Source organism: Oenanthe melanoleuca, chromosome 4, assembly GCF_029582105.1.
Source record: "Oenanthe melanoleuca isolate GR-GAL-2019-014 chromosome 4, OMel1.0, whole genome shotgun sequence".
Taxonomy (NCBI): Eukaryota; Metazoa; Chordata; class Aves; order Passeriformes; family Muscicapidae; genus Oenanthe; species Oenanthe melanoleuca.
In genome coordinates, this window is record NC_079337.1 from 49,692,869 (window position 1) to 49,711,040 (window position 18,172).

The window sequence follows — 18,172 nt, forward strand, 5'->3', positions numbered from 1 at the left end:
ATGATGCTAAAGGAGAAAACACACATAAGTGAAGGCTGCAAGAGGATTTTGACTGCTTATAAGGGTATGTGTTGAAAGACTTCCATGGACTGTCTGTATATTAATGGACAGAATTTGGATAGCAAACAGCTGCAAGTGCAGGATCATGACATTGTTAGAAAAACAAAAATTTGATGAGATAATACATAATTGAGGCATTGTCATAGGTAATTAAATGTGATTAAAGGAAAATCGGAATAATTCTAATTTAAAGTTTTCTGTAGATGACAAAATAGACTGAAGGCCTTATCTGCATAGTCCTAGAATGTAACAGAGGTCACTGTCATTTATAATTTAATTATCACAGCAGGTTTGCAAAGTATGGGTGGAGACAATGATGCATTTGGTTTGCAAAATATCTGCTATGTAAAACACTGCTTCGAATAATATTATGTTATTTTTCATGCTTTCAGTACTTGGGCACCTTTTTCCTAGTAGTGGGATATCTGTTAGAAAATTATGGTCTGAAATATTCATAATAATACATAAAGAAATAAATACATAAAGAAAAAAAAAAAGAATTAAAACCTTTGATCCAAGATAAGACTGATGGAAAAATGCAAATGTGACTAGCAATAAAATACTATGATTCTTGAATTCCAGTAAAAATGATAATTTTACCTAAAAAGTTTAACTATTTATGAGCATTTGAAAATAGATATTAGCTTGCATTTTTTTATTTCTATGAAATTATGCACCCTTTTCCAAGTGATGGAATTCCAGAAGATTAATATCCCAGAAAGGAGGCAAACTGTTGAATTTTAAATAAATTCTGCTTTTTCTACCAAAGCAATTCCTTTGATTTCAATATATTTTATACCTGTAAAATGTAGGAGAGGTTTTTCCTACATTTTTCTTGAACTATAAAAGGCAATTTAAGGATAATAATGAAAATTCTCTTGTTCTCTCTCTTTTCTTTCTTTCCAAAATTTATTTCTGAAGCATAAGTTCTTTAATCATTTTACAGAAATTAAGCTTTTGTTGATAAAAATCAGTGCTCCAAACACAATAGCAATTTTCATAAATATTCTCCTGTGAACTTCTTACACACTTCAATTTTGGTGTATTACATAGCAAAGATAGAGTTGGAAACACGGTACTTTGATGCAACTGGATACTTTTCTTACACGTCCCTTTTGTGCATATCAAATTTTCTCAGACTCAGTGATATTAATACAAAAGCTGTTGGATCACAGGTTTTGCTTTCCTGTAATCCTTTTCTTTCTCAACACTTTTGAATGGGAAGGGGCAAACTTGAGTGTATGGAGAAAAGATATGTGTGTATGAAGGTGCTGTGCAGTTAATCCCAGTGAAAGAAGAAATTAATATTTTCTAACTAAGTAATAGCCATTTCTAGAAAGTGATTTAATCAGGCTAATCTTCCTTCCAATCAGGGGAATTTCAAGCTAAATTGGTTTAGTTTAGAATGATAGGTTAGTTATTAAATACCCATGCAACTAAAACTGAGGGACATGAATCAGTCCAAGAAGTTGCAAAAGGCAGAAGTATCTTCTGTATCTTCTGCCCAGATACAGGCAAAGGGCTTGATATGAGCAAAGCAGATACAAAAAAAATGGGGAGAGCACAGTTAGGGAGTTAAGTATTGTTCTTTCTTCATCATAATTTCAATCCATGTTTCATCTAAGTGTACCTTTTCTCAAGATAAAATTTAGTACAGTGAGCTAAGCAGAAACTCTCTCAGTAGGGCAGAAATTAATTCATGATGTTTGATTTCCTTTAAGTATTTAAACAGTTTGATTGCTTGCCTGAAATGATTTTGTATTTAATGAAAAAATCCAAGTTTGTTATTTTGTTTTCCACAGTACTGCAGCAAATTCAGTGGTCAGCTTTCCACTGATGTCAATAGTCTTTGCAAGCAACATCAATGACCTGATCATCCAGGCCATTTCACACATGAAAGCATATTGCCTTCAAGGAAAGTTCTGTGTATTGGAATATTTGAGAACTGAGTTTGAAATTGAAAAATTACTTCAGATTTCCAGCATATTTATTTCAATATAATCACAGAATAAATTGAGTTGGAAGGGACCCACAAGGATTATCAAGTAGAGCTCCCTCTCCTGCACAGCACCATTTCAGAGTCACATCATGTCTGAGAGACTGTTCAAACACTTCTTGAACTCAGTCATGCCTGGTGCTGTGATCACTTCTCTGGGGAGCCTGTTCCCTCTGGGTGAAGAGCCTTTTTCTAATATCCAGCCTAAAATTCCCTTGATAACTTCAGGATATTCCCTCGAGTCCTGTCACAAGCCAGCACTGAGAAGAGATCAGTGCCTGCCCCTCCTCTTCCCCCATCAGGAAGTTGTAGACTACAAGGAGATCGTCCCTCAGTCTCCTCTTGTCCAGGCTGAACAGACCAATTGAACTCAACTGTTCCTCATATGGCTTCCCCTCAGGGCCCTTTACCATCTTTGTAGCCCTCCTTTGGATGTTCCCTAATGGCTTTGTATCCTTACACTATGGTGCCCAAAACTGCACAAGAATTCAAGCTGAGGCTGCCCCAGCTCAGAGCAGAGCAGGACCATCCCCTCCCTTGCCCTGCTGGCCATGCTGTGCCTGATGTCCCCCAGGACAGGCCCTCCTGGCTGCCAGGGCACTGCTGGTTCATGTTCAACTTGTGGTGGACCAGAACCCCCAGGTCCTTTTCCATGACGCTTCTTTTGATCATCTCGTTCCCCAGTCTGTACATACATCCAAGGGTACCCTGTCCCAGGTGCAGTATCCAGCACTTTCCCTTGCTGAACTTCTTATAGCTGGTGATTGCCTAGTTCCCTAAGTTGTCAAGGTCTTTCTGCAGGGCTTCTGTGAGGGATCCAGCTGGAGCAGCAGATTCCACATAATTTCACAGTCAACTGAGAGTTGATAATTTTTGCAGTCACAGTCCTCTGGCTCTGGGTCTTGAGAGTAACCAGCAAAAGTAAGAATAAAAAAAGTAACCAGCACTGATGGACCTCAGCATCTGCAAAAACATTTTCTCAGAGGATTCTCTGAGAATAATTCCCTGAGCAGCCTGAACTCTGCTCTCCTCATGTCCAGAGTTGAGGGTTTGCTCGTGCTTTTCCTCCTGTCATGAGATGCTCTCTGTTGCCAAACAGGAAATCAGGGAGGGCATTTTTCCAAGTCAGCTTCCTTAGGACCTGTTCCATAAAATTGCCATTCAGATTTTTCAGGAATCTTCTTGCCTGGGGAATACACAGCTGGGGAGCAGCTGTGTGATGCTCCTAGTTAATTTCTGACAAGTTGAAGTGCCCCATAAGGACAAGGTCAGTTGACTTGGAAGCTTCCCTTAGTTCTGCAAGTAATAATTAGTCTACACCATTGTCCTGGCTAGGAGGCCTATAATAGACTCCCAATGTGTATGACAATTTTTTAGGCTAAAAGTGAATTTTTCATGGTGCATAGAATTACCTAGCAGAGCAGAAGAACTAGCTATAATATTGATCCAACTACATGTGGATGGGGTTGAAAGAGAACCCTATTAACACACCTCCTCAACAAACCCAGTCAAACATAATGTAGTGTGCAAAGGTAATCAATTTTACTATGTCACCTGAAGACACCCTTGAGATTTGGCTGTTGGGGTTCCCTTCTATGGAATTTAAAAATCAGAACCTACTGTGTAATTCTATGGCTAATTTCAAGACCTTGAAGACATTCAAGACACATCCAAGAGATGCGGTATTGTGGAATCCCACACACCTACTACCCATTAAAGAACACCCACTCCAGTCTTTGATAGTTCATAGGTGGGGGGCTGTGGCTAATGAGAATTGGATTTGTGCCAGTATTAAATTCTGACTTTTATTGTTCATAACTTTGTTAATATTTAAGGATGTGATTTTAACTATTAAGATCCAGTTATATCATATAAATTTATATCTAAGCACACCTTATGATTATACTCATGATGCCCACTGTTTTATTTTGCATTTCAGTAACCACTTTGTATTGGACACGATTCGTGTTGCCTTTCCTCTTTCTCCTCTCTTTTGTCTTGTCTGATGTGTGAAAACCATCATCCTTGAAGAAAATTTGGAGTGACGAGCAGAAGAGGAGAAATAAGCAAAAGTTTCAAGTCACTGGCATAGTGTGAGAGGCTAGACTATTAATTATTAATGATTGAAAACATTTACTCATTTGTGGAGATGTCCTGGGATCTTTGCTAGAAGATGGAGGAGGGATCTATCCCACACAGTTGTGAAAATTGGGTAGTGAGAAAATTGACTTTGCTAAATAAGGTCAACAGTCAGCAGGGCAGCTGACCTGCACTGCCTGGCCTATGGCTTTAGACGGGATCTGCTCAAAATGTAACTTGTATTCCCACGTGATGCTTTTTTTGCCTATTACTTACTTATCTGCCTGTAACTTACTCATAATTTTGTAATCATATGTTATTTACAAATACCTTGGAAGATCAAATATCTTTTTAGTTTAGAATAGTAAAAGACTTGGAGAGAATACTCATACATAAAGGTCTTCATAGAAGAAATGCATAGGTGCTGGAAAGAGACATTAGCTGTGTTTTAGAATTCATAAACATATATTTATTATGAAGCAGTAGGATGTAAATTGCTAATATTAAAACATTTTGCCAAAAATTGAAAGTGTTCAGTTTCAGGTGAAGTAAAGTAGTAGTGTACTGATAGAAATTTCCACTTCTTGTTATTGACCCAGCACTTTTTTTAAAAATGAATTTTTCTTTGTTTTGTTCACTCTTTATGTGTTTTACCTTTTTATACCACACCATTTGACTAGAATAAGTATTTTAAAAATATAATAGGCAAAATTCTTCATTGATATTTCATTTATTTTTTGCATAAGGCTACACCTCAGATGCAGCAGATGATTGCAAGATTCCCTGTGTTAGATCCTGCCTGAAGTCATTGCAGGAGATGCTTGTCCTTACAAGATAAACAAAGGGAGAAAATAAATGCAAGAGCATGAGAAATTAAGTTCAATGACAAAGGTCACTGAAGATCTTGCCTGGGTCAATAAAAGAAACTAGATTTCTTGTTGCCCAACTTAGTGTTCTATCATTGAATCCCAATGCCATTGTTTATTACAATTTTTTAAAAATAGATTCTTTCAGTATGGTATAAAAAATTTTGTTTACAAGAGAAGAATTCTCACCCTCTCACAACATCAATATGAAGACTATTTCATGCCCTCTGCATTCTGACATTTCCTTGAAAATGCATAAATCTTTGGAAAAAGTGTCCCTAATGCAGTTACATAGCTGTCAAACCTTTCCCTTCTCCTAGAGAAAGAGCTCCTTTCTTTAAACCTTGTCTGTTCTCAGAGCATTTTAGAATGATGTCAGTGTCCCAGCTGAGTACAAGGCATATTTCTTTGATGATTTAAAGTCAACTAATGATTGAATCAACAATTCTGAGACACCTCACAGATAATAACTTTTTAGGACTCAGTCTTGGAAATCTGAGTGAGTTTTTTTTCTTTGAATTTGAAGGCTGGTGCAAGCACAACGTGAAGTATACTAAAAATATATTTTTAAATGTTTAGATCACATTTTCTGATCTTCACCCTGCTTTGCTTTGAAAACCAAAGTTTCTAGGAGACAATCTAAATCTTTGAAGTGATATATTTGGAAATCTCTTCAGGTTTCTCAGTTTTTATATTTAATTTTCATTCTGTTTTTTAGAATTATGTTCAGAAGTTCATTCCCTATTAATAACGCAATTATCATTGCTAATTGTGAAAGAAGAAAGCACACTTTCCTCCAGTCATTTCAATTTTAAAAAACTGGATTAAGCATCAGAGTAACTGGGGCAGGGACTCCAATACCTATTAAAATCTATCTGCATTTGATTTTAATTTTAGATATGTGCATATCCAGTGATTGATCCAAAGACACCACAACAAACTAAAAGAAAACAGGTTGTTTTTCATAGATACTAATAACTAGATGTGACTATTAATGACTGGAAATGTTTTGCAAGGCTGGGTTATGAAAGTGTCTACTATTTTATTTGTTTATAGATATACACCTGTGGAGAGTTGAAACTCATGGAAAAAAATGTTAATTGAAATCAATAAAGCAAGAAAATAACAAACTGGAAAAGATGGCACACAAAAAAATTTAGAAACATTGATAAAGTGTCAACACCAATCAGCATCAAGATCAAGTCTTCACAAAGTTACAGTGTCCTTGTTTTGGCTGATTTACGTTCACTCCATTTGGGATTAACTTAAAGACGTTTTGGCTCAATTGACTTAAATTGATTCAAAGGCAAACACTGAATGAAGTTTTAAGCTGATACCTCTATCTCCATAAAAAGCTGCAGTATCATTTGAGTAAAAAAGAAAGTTTCCAGAATTTTAACACATTCTTTTCAAAGGATTTTAGAAATATGACTCTAGTTCCTAGTAGTTCTAAATACTAGTCAAGAACCTCCTTTTTCAGGTTTTTTAAATAATGTCCTTATTATCCTACAATTAGCGTGCATTAAATAAAAATCAAGAAAAATCAAATGTATACCTAGCAATCCTTACCATTTTTTCACCAAGTTAACTTAAGTTTCACAGAACCTTTGATAATGAATATTTCCCTCACTGACCTTTTGGTCCTTCTTTTGAGAATTAAGATAACTGTCCATTAGAATACAAAATCATTTTCCCAGGAGAAGCCCAAATTAATCCCTTGTTCCAGACCTGTCAGCTATTTATAGCCAGTTATATTTAAATTGCTTAAATAATTTTCTTTGTGGTATGAATGCAGATGGATATGGAAAAATACATCTCAGCCCTCAAGTCTAATCTTGACTTTACAGACTTTTCAGAAAAATAGTGTGTACACCAAGCTTCTTGAAATAGTTTGCTTACCTTGAAGATTTAAAGATGAAGGATTCAGCTCAACCTGGCTAAAGTTGATTCTGTGAGCTCCAGGGATACTAAAAAATTCAACCTACTTTCTCACACTGCTAAGCCATCGCCCTCCAGGAACAGCTAAATACTATTGAGGTATCTGTCTACTCACTTCTTTCAAAATGCAATTTTATACCTGAGGAAAAAGCTTTCTGCTAATCATTGTAAGTATCCCAGTCTTTTCCAATTCTCCTCAGTACAAGTAATTGAGAATGTCCCCTTATTTTACAGTTTTTGTCAGAGACTAAAATGAGAGTAAAGAAAAGGGCTGGTAACTCCTGATATCTGTATTCTTCAATATATTAAATTCATGGCATGAATTATGATTACACAATACTATATATATACAGAGAATATATACTTCTCTATGACTGTGGTGGTTTAACATCAGCTTGAAATTAGACTCCAAATAAGCCACTCCCCTTTTTCACACCCCTTGTGGTATGAGAGGAACAAATGCGAAGACTATGGGTTGAAAAAGCAATTTATTGACAGCAAAAAGGCAATGGAATAAGAAATGCACAATAACAGCAGCCATATTAACAACAAAATTATATCCAGAAAAAAGGACTTCACCATCTTGATTTAGTTCCACGTAGCTGCTGGGACAAAGAAGCTCCCTGTAGGTCTTGTGTAGAGGGAGATAAGATAGAATTAAACCACAGGCTGTGAGATATGCCTGCCTGCAGAATGTGATGGCAGGACAGAAAAGCTTGTCTCCACCTGGCTTTTTTTGTTTGTTTTTTCTGTTTTGCTTTTTGAGTTTTTGTTTGGCTTTTTTTGTTTTTGTTTTTGGAAGTATACGGGATATTTTTTCCTAGTCCATTAATTTAAAACTTCTGAAAGCAAGTTTCTTTATAGCTTGTTCTTTTTTTTTTTTTTTTTTTTCCCTGAAAGCTCTTTCATTTATTTTCTATTTGGACTTAAAAAAAAAAAAAAAAAAAAAAAAAACAGAAGAAAGAAAATACAAGTAAAGGATAGGCCCTGTAAAATGACTCAAATTAATAGAGCCTTTCTCATCTATAAACTGAATAATCAGTTTTGTACATTGTATCCATATGTCACAGGTAGATCAATTGCTCCATTACTACTCTGAGAGAGAAGAAAAATCTATTAAAAACCACATAACAGCACAATAAAAATCCATTCTAAATAAACTCATCTCTATTTGCTAAAACATCAGTAAAATGAACGTAAAACCCCAAACTAGATGATCTGCAAACAAATGGTTTTTTTCTATAGTTTTTCAAATAAGTTAATATATGTATCTAATTATTGCAAACCAAACACACTCGATTCCTACAGAAAATAAAACCATAGGGCACAATCTTTCTTCATCTCATACGGCACTGTGTATTAGGGAGAATTCTCTTCATTAAGTTCATATATGTTCATGCTGCCTTTATCTTTCCTTTAGACATACAAAGCTGTAGACACAAGCTGGGTCAAGGGGAAAGTGCACTAAACTGCAGCATAGACATGTTACATGAAAGCACAGATGAGTAATTTAATGATAATATGATCCATTCTGTTCGTGACTGTGTATTAATTGCCCTTATTGCATTATGTTTTTCCTCATTTGTCTCTGCTGCTACTTCTACATTGCTTGTGTATGCATGAAATGTTGACCCTGTTAAACCAAGTGTAAGCTTCTTTAAATACTGCTAGGGCATATAGAGATTCAACATGTATCTAAGGATAGTATGTTTTTTTTCTGTGTACTTTTGTGTTGCAGAGCACAGATAACGGAAGAGAAAAGATGAATCAAGTGGTATTGGTGCTCCAAGACCAGCAATTCCACCTGATGGGCAAAAATAGTGGGGCAGAGCAAAGATTGAAGATGAAAAAAATAAGATATATTTAAAAAAGAAATTGAAAAAATAAAAAAAGAGAAAAAAGACAGCAAAGGAGGCTTGGAGAGATTAGTTCAGTTGAATATTTTTTAAAATATAAAAAAGGGGAAAAGAAAGACAGGAGCTATTACTTTAAAATAGATATGTAGTAGTAGAGAGGTAATAGAGAAGAAACTGAGTACTGCATACTCTTTATTCCACAGTTTGAGATTTCATGGTTTAGCACAGCTTCTTGAACATTTCTGAAGTTCACAACTCCAAACATAATTCTCTGTCTACTCTATCTTTTAAATGCAGAAGTTCTAGAGGAGAATAAAGTCTTGAAACATAGATTATTAGCAATGCTAATAATTTAGCACATTCAATTTTATTATGAAAATAAAAGCTCTTTACTCACCTGTGGTCAGAGAAAAAAGATAGCTGAAGAGTGGTATCTATGTTTTTACACAAGTATAAATAGAATTCAGACATTTTCCCTTGCTATAGCTTTATGTTCTCTCAGTTTGACCAGAGTGTCATTCTCAGCCTGCCATCTAAAGAGCAGCTGATTTAATTATACACTTTGAATGTAAGTTCACAATAGAAAACAAAGTTCATTAGTTTGATCTAGATACATATGACATTTTTAATGTCTTTGAACACAGTTTATGCAGATATATTTTCCTTCTCTGTTTATTTGAGACTCTGAAGTGCTGGTCTCTTTTGTTAAGGGTTAATTAAGCAGTCCATGTGGGAAATGACTGAACCAGAGATCCATTAAAACTGTTAATTGTGTAGCAGATAATTGTTCAAAGTTATGACTTTGTTTTAACATCAAATTTTCAACATTTTACAGTAGGTGGAATTACTACTGCCTACCTCATGGGACTTGCTATTTATGGCATTCTCCTGTGGTTGAAAAGAAATCCGATGGCAGAACAAAAACAATTTTGCATTCAGAATGTGAATTCAGATTGATTTTTTTTTTTTTTTTTTTTTAATGTGGGTCAAGGATAAGTTTATACAACCTGGGAAAATACTTAAGGAACTTAAAATTTTCTTAGTGAGGTATATATTAAAAAAATTTAGAACAAACAAATTCCTTACTTTTTAGTATCCTCTAGACATAGTATTATGAAATTAAGAATATGACACGGAGGAAAATATCAATTGTTGGGGTTTTTTAAATCTTTTCTCTTTAAAAATCTCCTTGTTGCTTATAGTTCTGCATGGTTGGTCATGTCTTATATAGGTAAAAAATTATTAGCTATTTCCTTGTGATTTGAAAAAAAATTGGTTCATAACTCAGTTGGCCTCTCTTAATCTCATGTTCTACATCAAAAAAGGTGTTCTGCTAAACACACAAATCACACTCCTCAAAATAATGCACTATGAAAATGTTGCACTTTATTTGACAGTAATTTATAAGTTACATTAAAAATTCCTGAATTTGAGTCATCTGAGGAACTATAAGAAATTAATTTAAGAAAGAGAAGCTGGAGCTTTAATTCAGGTGTTACTTCATGCTATTTTGAAATATTATTTTTAAATTTTTTGACAGAAAGAACAGGAAAACTTCCTGTTTGAGATGAAGCATAAAGAGCAAATGCTGCAAAGTAATTGCTCATGCAATATCAAAATGTAGCTAACATTCAAGGGTGAATCTTGTGAAAATGCAGAACAATTTTATTTTAGAACTTAAAAAGAGTGCCAGGCATGCATAAACCATGATTCTTATGAAGTATTTAAATATTAAAAAGTCAAAATCCTTCATTTGACAGTGTCTGACCTTTAAGCTTATCTGCTTTTAAAATACATCTTACCTATCTACCAAAACTTTAATCACCTTCTCATTTCAGATATTGAAAGAAAGATTCCATTTAAATCAAGCAAAGGTCATCCTTCTTTGAAATATAGATTACTTACCTGCAGTTTTTTAAAAAGGGAAGATTGGAGAACAAACTCAGGAGAAACAGCTTTCTCTCCACACTGAGATAGCACTGAGTCAGCAGTGGAAAGGATTAAACATAATTATGTGTAACTCCCAGAGACAGAAAGGTCCAGACAAGAAATAAAGTGCAATTCAGTTTCAAAATGTATGAACTTCATATAGTAGCAAAATGAAGAAATTAGATGTTATATTATCTGCTCCTTTTGAACTACTTAAACAGTGGTTAGGTTCAAATGGCACCAGAAGCATCAAGAGATAAGAGCAAATAGTTAATCTGTCTGAGACCATTGATATTAATATGAAATTTTCAACCTCTGATTATTTAGAAGCTAAATAAATTATCAGTTTTTCTTACCTGATAAATATATAATTTATTTTAGTAAAATAGTGCATTGTATTCTGATGCTTGTCCTCAAGTAGCAGCAAAAATTTGAATATTTAAGATATAATCACAATATGATTTCTAAGTTTCCAAATGACTGAACATTTCAAAGAGAAAAACAACTCCTGCTATCTGATCTTCTAAAACATAATATAGCAGAAGAGTTACCTCCAGGATTTAACCACACATGAGAATCTGAGTTTATAGTTTATCTAATTTCATATACATGAACATGAAATTGTTTTCAGCACACAAATGTCTAACATTAGCCTATGTAAAATTATAATATATTTGAAATAACAGTTGGCTTTTGGCTAAAAAAAAAAAAAAAATGCATTTTTAAATATAACCTTTTTTTTTAGAAAAGGTCTTCTTTTCAGAGTCACAAAATCAAGTAGGTTGGAAAAATCTCTGAGATCATTGAGTCCAACCTGTAATCCAACATCACCTTGTCAACCAGACCATGGCATTGTGTGCTTCATCCAGGCTTTCCTTAAACACCAGGGATGGTGACTCCACATCTCCCTGGGAAGCCAATTCCAATAGCTTGGAATGGCTTCCAATCATCCTTTCTGTGAAGAATTTCTTCCTAATGGCCAGCCTAAACCTCCCCTTGCTCAGCTTACAACTGTGCCCTCATCCTGTTACCAACTGCCTGGGAGAGGCAGCTGATCCCCACAGGACTGCAGCCTCCTTTCAGGCAGTTGTGCAGAGTGATAAGGGCACTCCTGAGCCTCCTTTTCTCCAGGATAAACTGTCCCAGTTCTTCAGACACTTACATAGAATATATGCCCCAGGCTCTTCACCACTGTTTTTGCCCTTCTCTGGACCTGCTCCAGCACCTGTGTCCTTTCTGAATGGAGGTGCCCAGAGCAGGGTGCCGTGCTCAGGGCATGGCCTCAGCAGTGCTGCTACAGGGGAAGAATCACTTCCCTCCCTGTTGGCCAGAGTACCCTTGATACTGGCCAGGATGCCACTGACCTTCTTGGCCACCTGGGCCCATGTTCAGCCCACTGCCTGCCAGCACTCCCACACTCCTTTCTGCTGGGCAGCTTTCCATCACTCAGCCTGTAGCTCTGTATGGGGCTGTTTTGGCCAAAGTCTGGGACCTGATACTTGATGGTGTTGAGCCTCAAGCTGTTGGACGTGTTCCATCTATGTAGCCTAGCCAGATCCCTTGGATTTTGTCATAGAGTTTACAACTCTAATAACCTTTAGTACTTTTAAATAGAATTGATGGGATTCTTGCAATGCTGGGTTACCTAAAAATGCACATTATATCTTCAAATGTGTAGGTTTTGATATTTTAATTGCAGGTTAAAAAAGAAGTCAGTGCAGAATTGTCTGTAAAATTAATAAAGCCACCAGTAATAGACCATTAATGGACATTTTTAGACAAGAACAGCAATTTTAACAGATATTTTTGCATTGGTATTAAAATTTCTCAAATCATGACCCACACAAAGCAATCTATCTAATCTAATTTTCATAGACTAAATCAGTAACCACAAAAAATACTTAGTTTTCAAGGCAGATTTTAACTGAGAAAAAAAAGAAAATCATTAAAACTGTCTTTCAGAGAAAATTTTATCTTCTCTTCTGTGATTAATAATGAGTTCATTGCCATTGCCCTCTGGTAAGCATGACTGAAAATATGTGCTCTGTATTACTTAGAGTTAAACCATTTCAATACAAGTACATTGGCATTACTTTTTATTGCTATCCAATGTTTGTCAGATAAGACACCAGTTACCATAAATTAATCTCTTTACAATTCAGTGTTAGGGATGGTCTAGGCACCAAGTATACATATATATATATATATGTATATGTATGTATGTATGTTTCCCAATAAATAAATTCTCAACATTCCCAGACTCAGAAAAAAATTAGTTGTTCAACATATTAATACTGGAACATAAGGACTGAATGTTATGTCCTATAATGTGAACACCAATAGCTTGTAATTTAATTATGGACTAGTCATGAAGGCAATGACTTGTATGTGTAACCTTAATTTTGCCATTTTATATCTTGAATGAAAAGCTATACAAGCTTATTGCTTTTTTCTTTGCTTATTGTTTTAATAACATATGCAAATAAGAAAAAATGCAAGTATTTGGTGCATGAAATATTTTCATCTTGCAAATTGTCCAATTTTTTATCAACCAAAATGCATAAGATACAAAAATATTTAGTAAATAGAGCCATTAACTTTACAGAAAGCAAATCATTATCATGCCATGGAGCTCATGAAGTTCTCAGTAAGAAGAATTCCTCTCTTAACACTGATGCATTTTAGACTTCTCAGACTGGATTTTAGTCAATCATGGTAGCTGAATCAAAAAGTACTTTGCAATTACATTGGTTTGTCTTTTTCCTATGTATTAATCAGTATATATTTTTCTTTTCACTTCAAAGAATAATTTATAAACAAATATTTTTTTGCCTTTCTCAGCAAAATATGAAATTTGTCGTACTTCTGAAGAGATTCCTGCAGTTATAGGTAATAATGTACTCTGATTTTTAAAAATATATCATCTATGAGCTACTCTAAAAATGTAATTTTATAATTATCTAATGAGGTACAGGTAAAGAAAAAGAGGTAACAACATAGCCTCATGTAAATCTAGATGCCACTCATATAAAATGCTCAATTGAAAGCACAGTTAATGAATATGAAAGTAGACCATGCAGGGAAATTATAAACCATGCTGATGTATTGAAAGTGTGACACAGTCTCTCCTTCTTCTACATACTTCTACTACTCCTTCTATTACATACTGTTATTGTTATTGTTAGCTAAAGGGCTGAAAATAATCAGTATTTATATGAAAATAACCAATAATTGTATGCTGGCTGAGTTGGGTTGACTCTTACCAAGAGCCAAACATCCATCTATGTCCTCCCTCCCTCCCTTGTCCTGCAGGTTGAGAAAAAAACTGTATGAGGAAAGCAGGAAGACTCATGGATCAGGATGAAGTTTAACAGCAAAAACTGCGTGCAGAAGCAAAACAAGGACATCCTCCACCACTTCCCATCAGCAGGCAGATCTGCCACTCACTGGAAGGCAGGGCCATAACATAGATAAGAGTTGCTTGGGAGCACAAACACCATAACCATTATTGTTTTCTCTTCCTCCTTTCCCTGAGCTTTTATTGCTGAGCTTGATGTCATGAGGTATGGAACATCCCTTTGGTCAATTTGAGCCAGCTACCCTGGAGAAAATTCCTCCCAACTTCTAGTCTGACCTCAGCCTACTTGCTGAAGAGAGCAGTGCTGGTGGAAGGCCAGAGCTGAGCAAGAAAAGGTCTAAACCCTGGGGTATTATCAACACTGTCTAAGACCCAGATCCAAACTGCAGCATCACAAGGGCTGCTATAAACAAAATCAAATCCATTCCAGGCAGACCTAGTACACTCGTGAGTGAGGTGGGAAAAGGAAGAAACATTTTTCCCTATATGCTTAAAGTCAATTTTCTATTTCGTTTCAAGGGACTATAAAAAGGATTAATCTTTTGAACCATCTTTGTCTGTTTAATCTCAGTCCAAATCACAGCTAATAAACAAATTACTTCCACAGGGCTCTAGCTACTTCAGTCTGTCAGTCAGCATTGGTTACCAAGTGAGTAATGCTGAGTACATCATGTTCCAGTCATGGCCAAGTGCCCCAAATGTAAAGAATGATAAAGTAATTGGCTTCATAAGTTTTCTACAAGGCAGAGATGGAGAATGTCATCAAAATGTTTTATATAGGCATCTCAAATTATCTGAAAAAGTAAACAATGATAAATAGGAAACTGGGATATGCTTAAGAGTTAAGAAATCTGAGTTCTGTTTATAGTGATATAGTGATAGTTTATAGTGATTCTAAGACCGATTTTCTGTATCATTGGTCAAGCATTCAGTTCTGTCAGAATTTAGATTATTGCAATACCTCATTAAATATTTCACATCATGGTAAGAAAAGTATTACTTAAGGACATCAAAGTTATAATTATCCAAGGCCATTATATATATGTCATATAATAAATAAAAATACGTAAGTTACTTATATATAAATTTAAACAATTAAATCAACTATAATTAATTATATATCTATAAATTTTAAATATATATATATGATCTGTGCTTGATAAGATTATCACTGAATTCAGTCAGTCTTACTCTCCCAGCACTTTCCACCTCCTAGGGTATCCTGCAAAGAAAATGAATAAGTATCAGAACTTATCTTACATATGTATATATATCAGAACTTATTTATGTACTGAATAGCATCAAGACTTCTGAAATACCCACCATTTTCCCCTTTTTCCACTTACATACAAGTATCTAAGTTTTATAAAAATTTCATATTTGCAACTTTTTAAATCTGTGGTTTGCCTGCATTTTGGCTTTTCTTTCATTTTTATTAGTATTTCAATGTAACATGAAAATATCTATGTACTAAAAGATGACAAGAATTTTCCAATAAATTATTTGTTTCCATATTTTTATTTTAGACTGTATAAATAATGTTTTGTCATTTTAGATGTAAATAGGATATATCTATAAAAGAGATCAGAAACTTCTTAGACTGTATGTTTCTATGAGGGTAAAAACAAAAAGAAAAGCCATAACAAACGAGTGTATTTTATTACTTATACAATTATTGTGAATTTTATAACAGGAATAGAGGAAAACAGAAGATAATTGAAGTTTTCCTCAGTGATTACATTAATTCAACATTTCTGCTTCCTAACTTCCCTCCTTACCTCCCATGAAACTTAGTGTGAAACCAGACTCAACTCAGTTAAATTATTTTATTCTCAATTAGCAAAGTATTAATTTATAATTTGGGTATTGAAGGGAAATATAAGTCATTTAAATAAACAGTAAGGAGACACCCTTCTGCCCCTGCCCATGTTCACCTCAGTGAACCCATTCCTCATCTGCTCCTGGTGTGAACTCTGCTTTCTTTCATCACATCTTTTGCTCAGTTCCTCCATGATTCTTTGGTGGACAATGGGATATGCAGAGGGTTGATATTGGGCTCTAGTGGTTTCTTTCTGCTGCTCCACACTTCTTGCTTTTTGTCAACCACTTCTTAGTTCTCCTCTGTTCAGGCATGGATTGCTCGTGGCTGCTGTCCCTCACCAAGCGATAAAAATAGCTGAGGCTTCTTCATACAAGGAAAAAGTCTCATGTTCAGTTCACAGGCTCTGGTCTTCACGTTGCTGAAACAACAACAAAACAGTGCACAAACAATCATGGAAATTTATGGATTACTTTAAAAACTTGCTGACAGAGATGATTGTGGAAGAACTGCACATGGATATGAAAATAGTGGGAAGATTTGGATGCAGTGACCATGGAATTTGAAATCTTGAAAGAAGGAAGCAGGACAAAATGCAAGATTTCAGGACTTTCAGCAGTCTTTAACCACTTCAGAGACCCATTTGGAAGATTCTGTGGGGAACTTCTCAGAAGTTCAAGAAAGGGAAATGGAAAGTTTTGGATCTGAGGAGGAATAATCCCAGATAATGGTATACACTTGGGGGCAAACTGTCTGGAAAGCTACTTTTCTCAGAAAGACCTGTGGGTCTTGGTGGGCACAAAATTTGACATGAGCCATCAATATAGCCTTGCAGAAGAGCATTATCATGAAAGCAGTGCCAGCATCTCAAGGAAGGTGATACTTGCCCTTTATTCAGCATAGTGAGGTCTACTCACGACTACTATGTCTAGTTTTGGGTCCCACATTGAAGGAAAAAGTATAGACTTGCCAGAACATGCCCAGCACAAAGCCAGATAGATGATGGCAGGACTGGAGTACCTCACATATGAGGAAAGGCTGAGAGAATGGGAATTATTTAGCCTGGAGAAAGCTCAGGAGGAATCTCATCAATGTATGAATATATCTGCAGGGAGGGCATAAAACACATGGAACCAGACTCATTGCTTCATCACACAGTGATAAGAAGCAGTAGACACCAACTGAAAGACTGGATGTCCAGTCTGAACATCAAGGAATAGTTTTTTACCATTAGAGTGGCTGACAACTGGCAAAGGTTTCTGAGGGAGGTTGTAGAGTCTCTATGTTTGAAGTTGATTGAGCTCTCTGGATGATCTGCTATTTGCTTAAACTAGACAGAAGACCAGATGACATCCAAAGGTTCCTTCAGGTATAAAACATGTTGTGATCCTGTGAAATAATTCTGTTTAACACTGTTTGTGAGGTTACATGAATAATTTCAATCAAATTATGTCACTGCACTATTTTCAGTACACAAAATATTCCTGTTCTCTTTCTCATTGAAATTATGCTAATAAAAATTTGTTAAAGGGAAGCAATTTAAAATGGAGTTTCAGTTAACAAAAAATGCAAAAATATCTTGTGCTTTGGTCCTTTAAAGTCTGAGTAATAAAGTTATTAATTGAAATATATATTAAATCAGTTTAGAAAAGAAATGTATTTCCAGTTGTGTAGTAAAGTAATATTTTCAAAGCTACAATTTATAAAGACTATTTTCTTCAGAAATGATGCCTCTTTCTGAAGGGATGATTGTAAACACTTACTGCCCTGCTTTTCTTCATCATTTTTCTGATACAGAACTTCTGAACTGGTAATGTATCTGACCAGTAAATGGCCTTGAGACGTGAGAAAAATGGGATATATTAGGTGACTGCTCATTACATCCCCTCTACAAGCAGCTTGTAACAGAGCTTTTGAAGGAGAGAATTACACTAATCCCAATAAAAAGATCAGGAAAAAAAGAGTAATAGCCCCACATATCAGTAGGCTAGCATCATATTCAAATGATATGCTATGTGAAGAATGCAAAGTGATAAACAGTATTTTCTTCAAGCAGCAGGTATCTCAGTTGCATTCTTCCATCTTGTTTATATGAAATAGTCTTTATTTTGCTGTAATAGTTGTGATTATAATGTAATTTTATAGTGATTGGTTAGGATACACATAATTTTCCATATTATCAAGCAATAATGCAAAACTTGCCTCGTAGTGATGTGAAATATAAATGAGCACCTATGTCAGAACTCTGTGTGATTGACTGTGGAACATTGA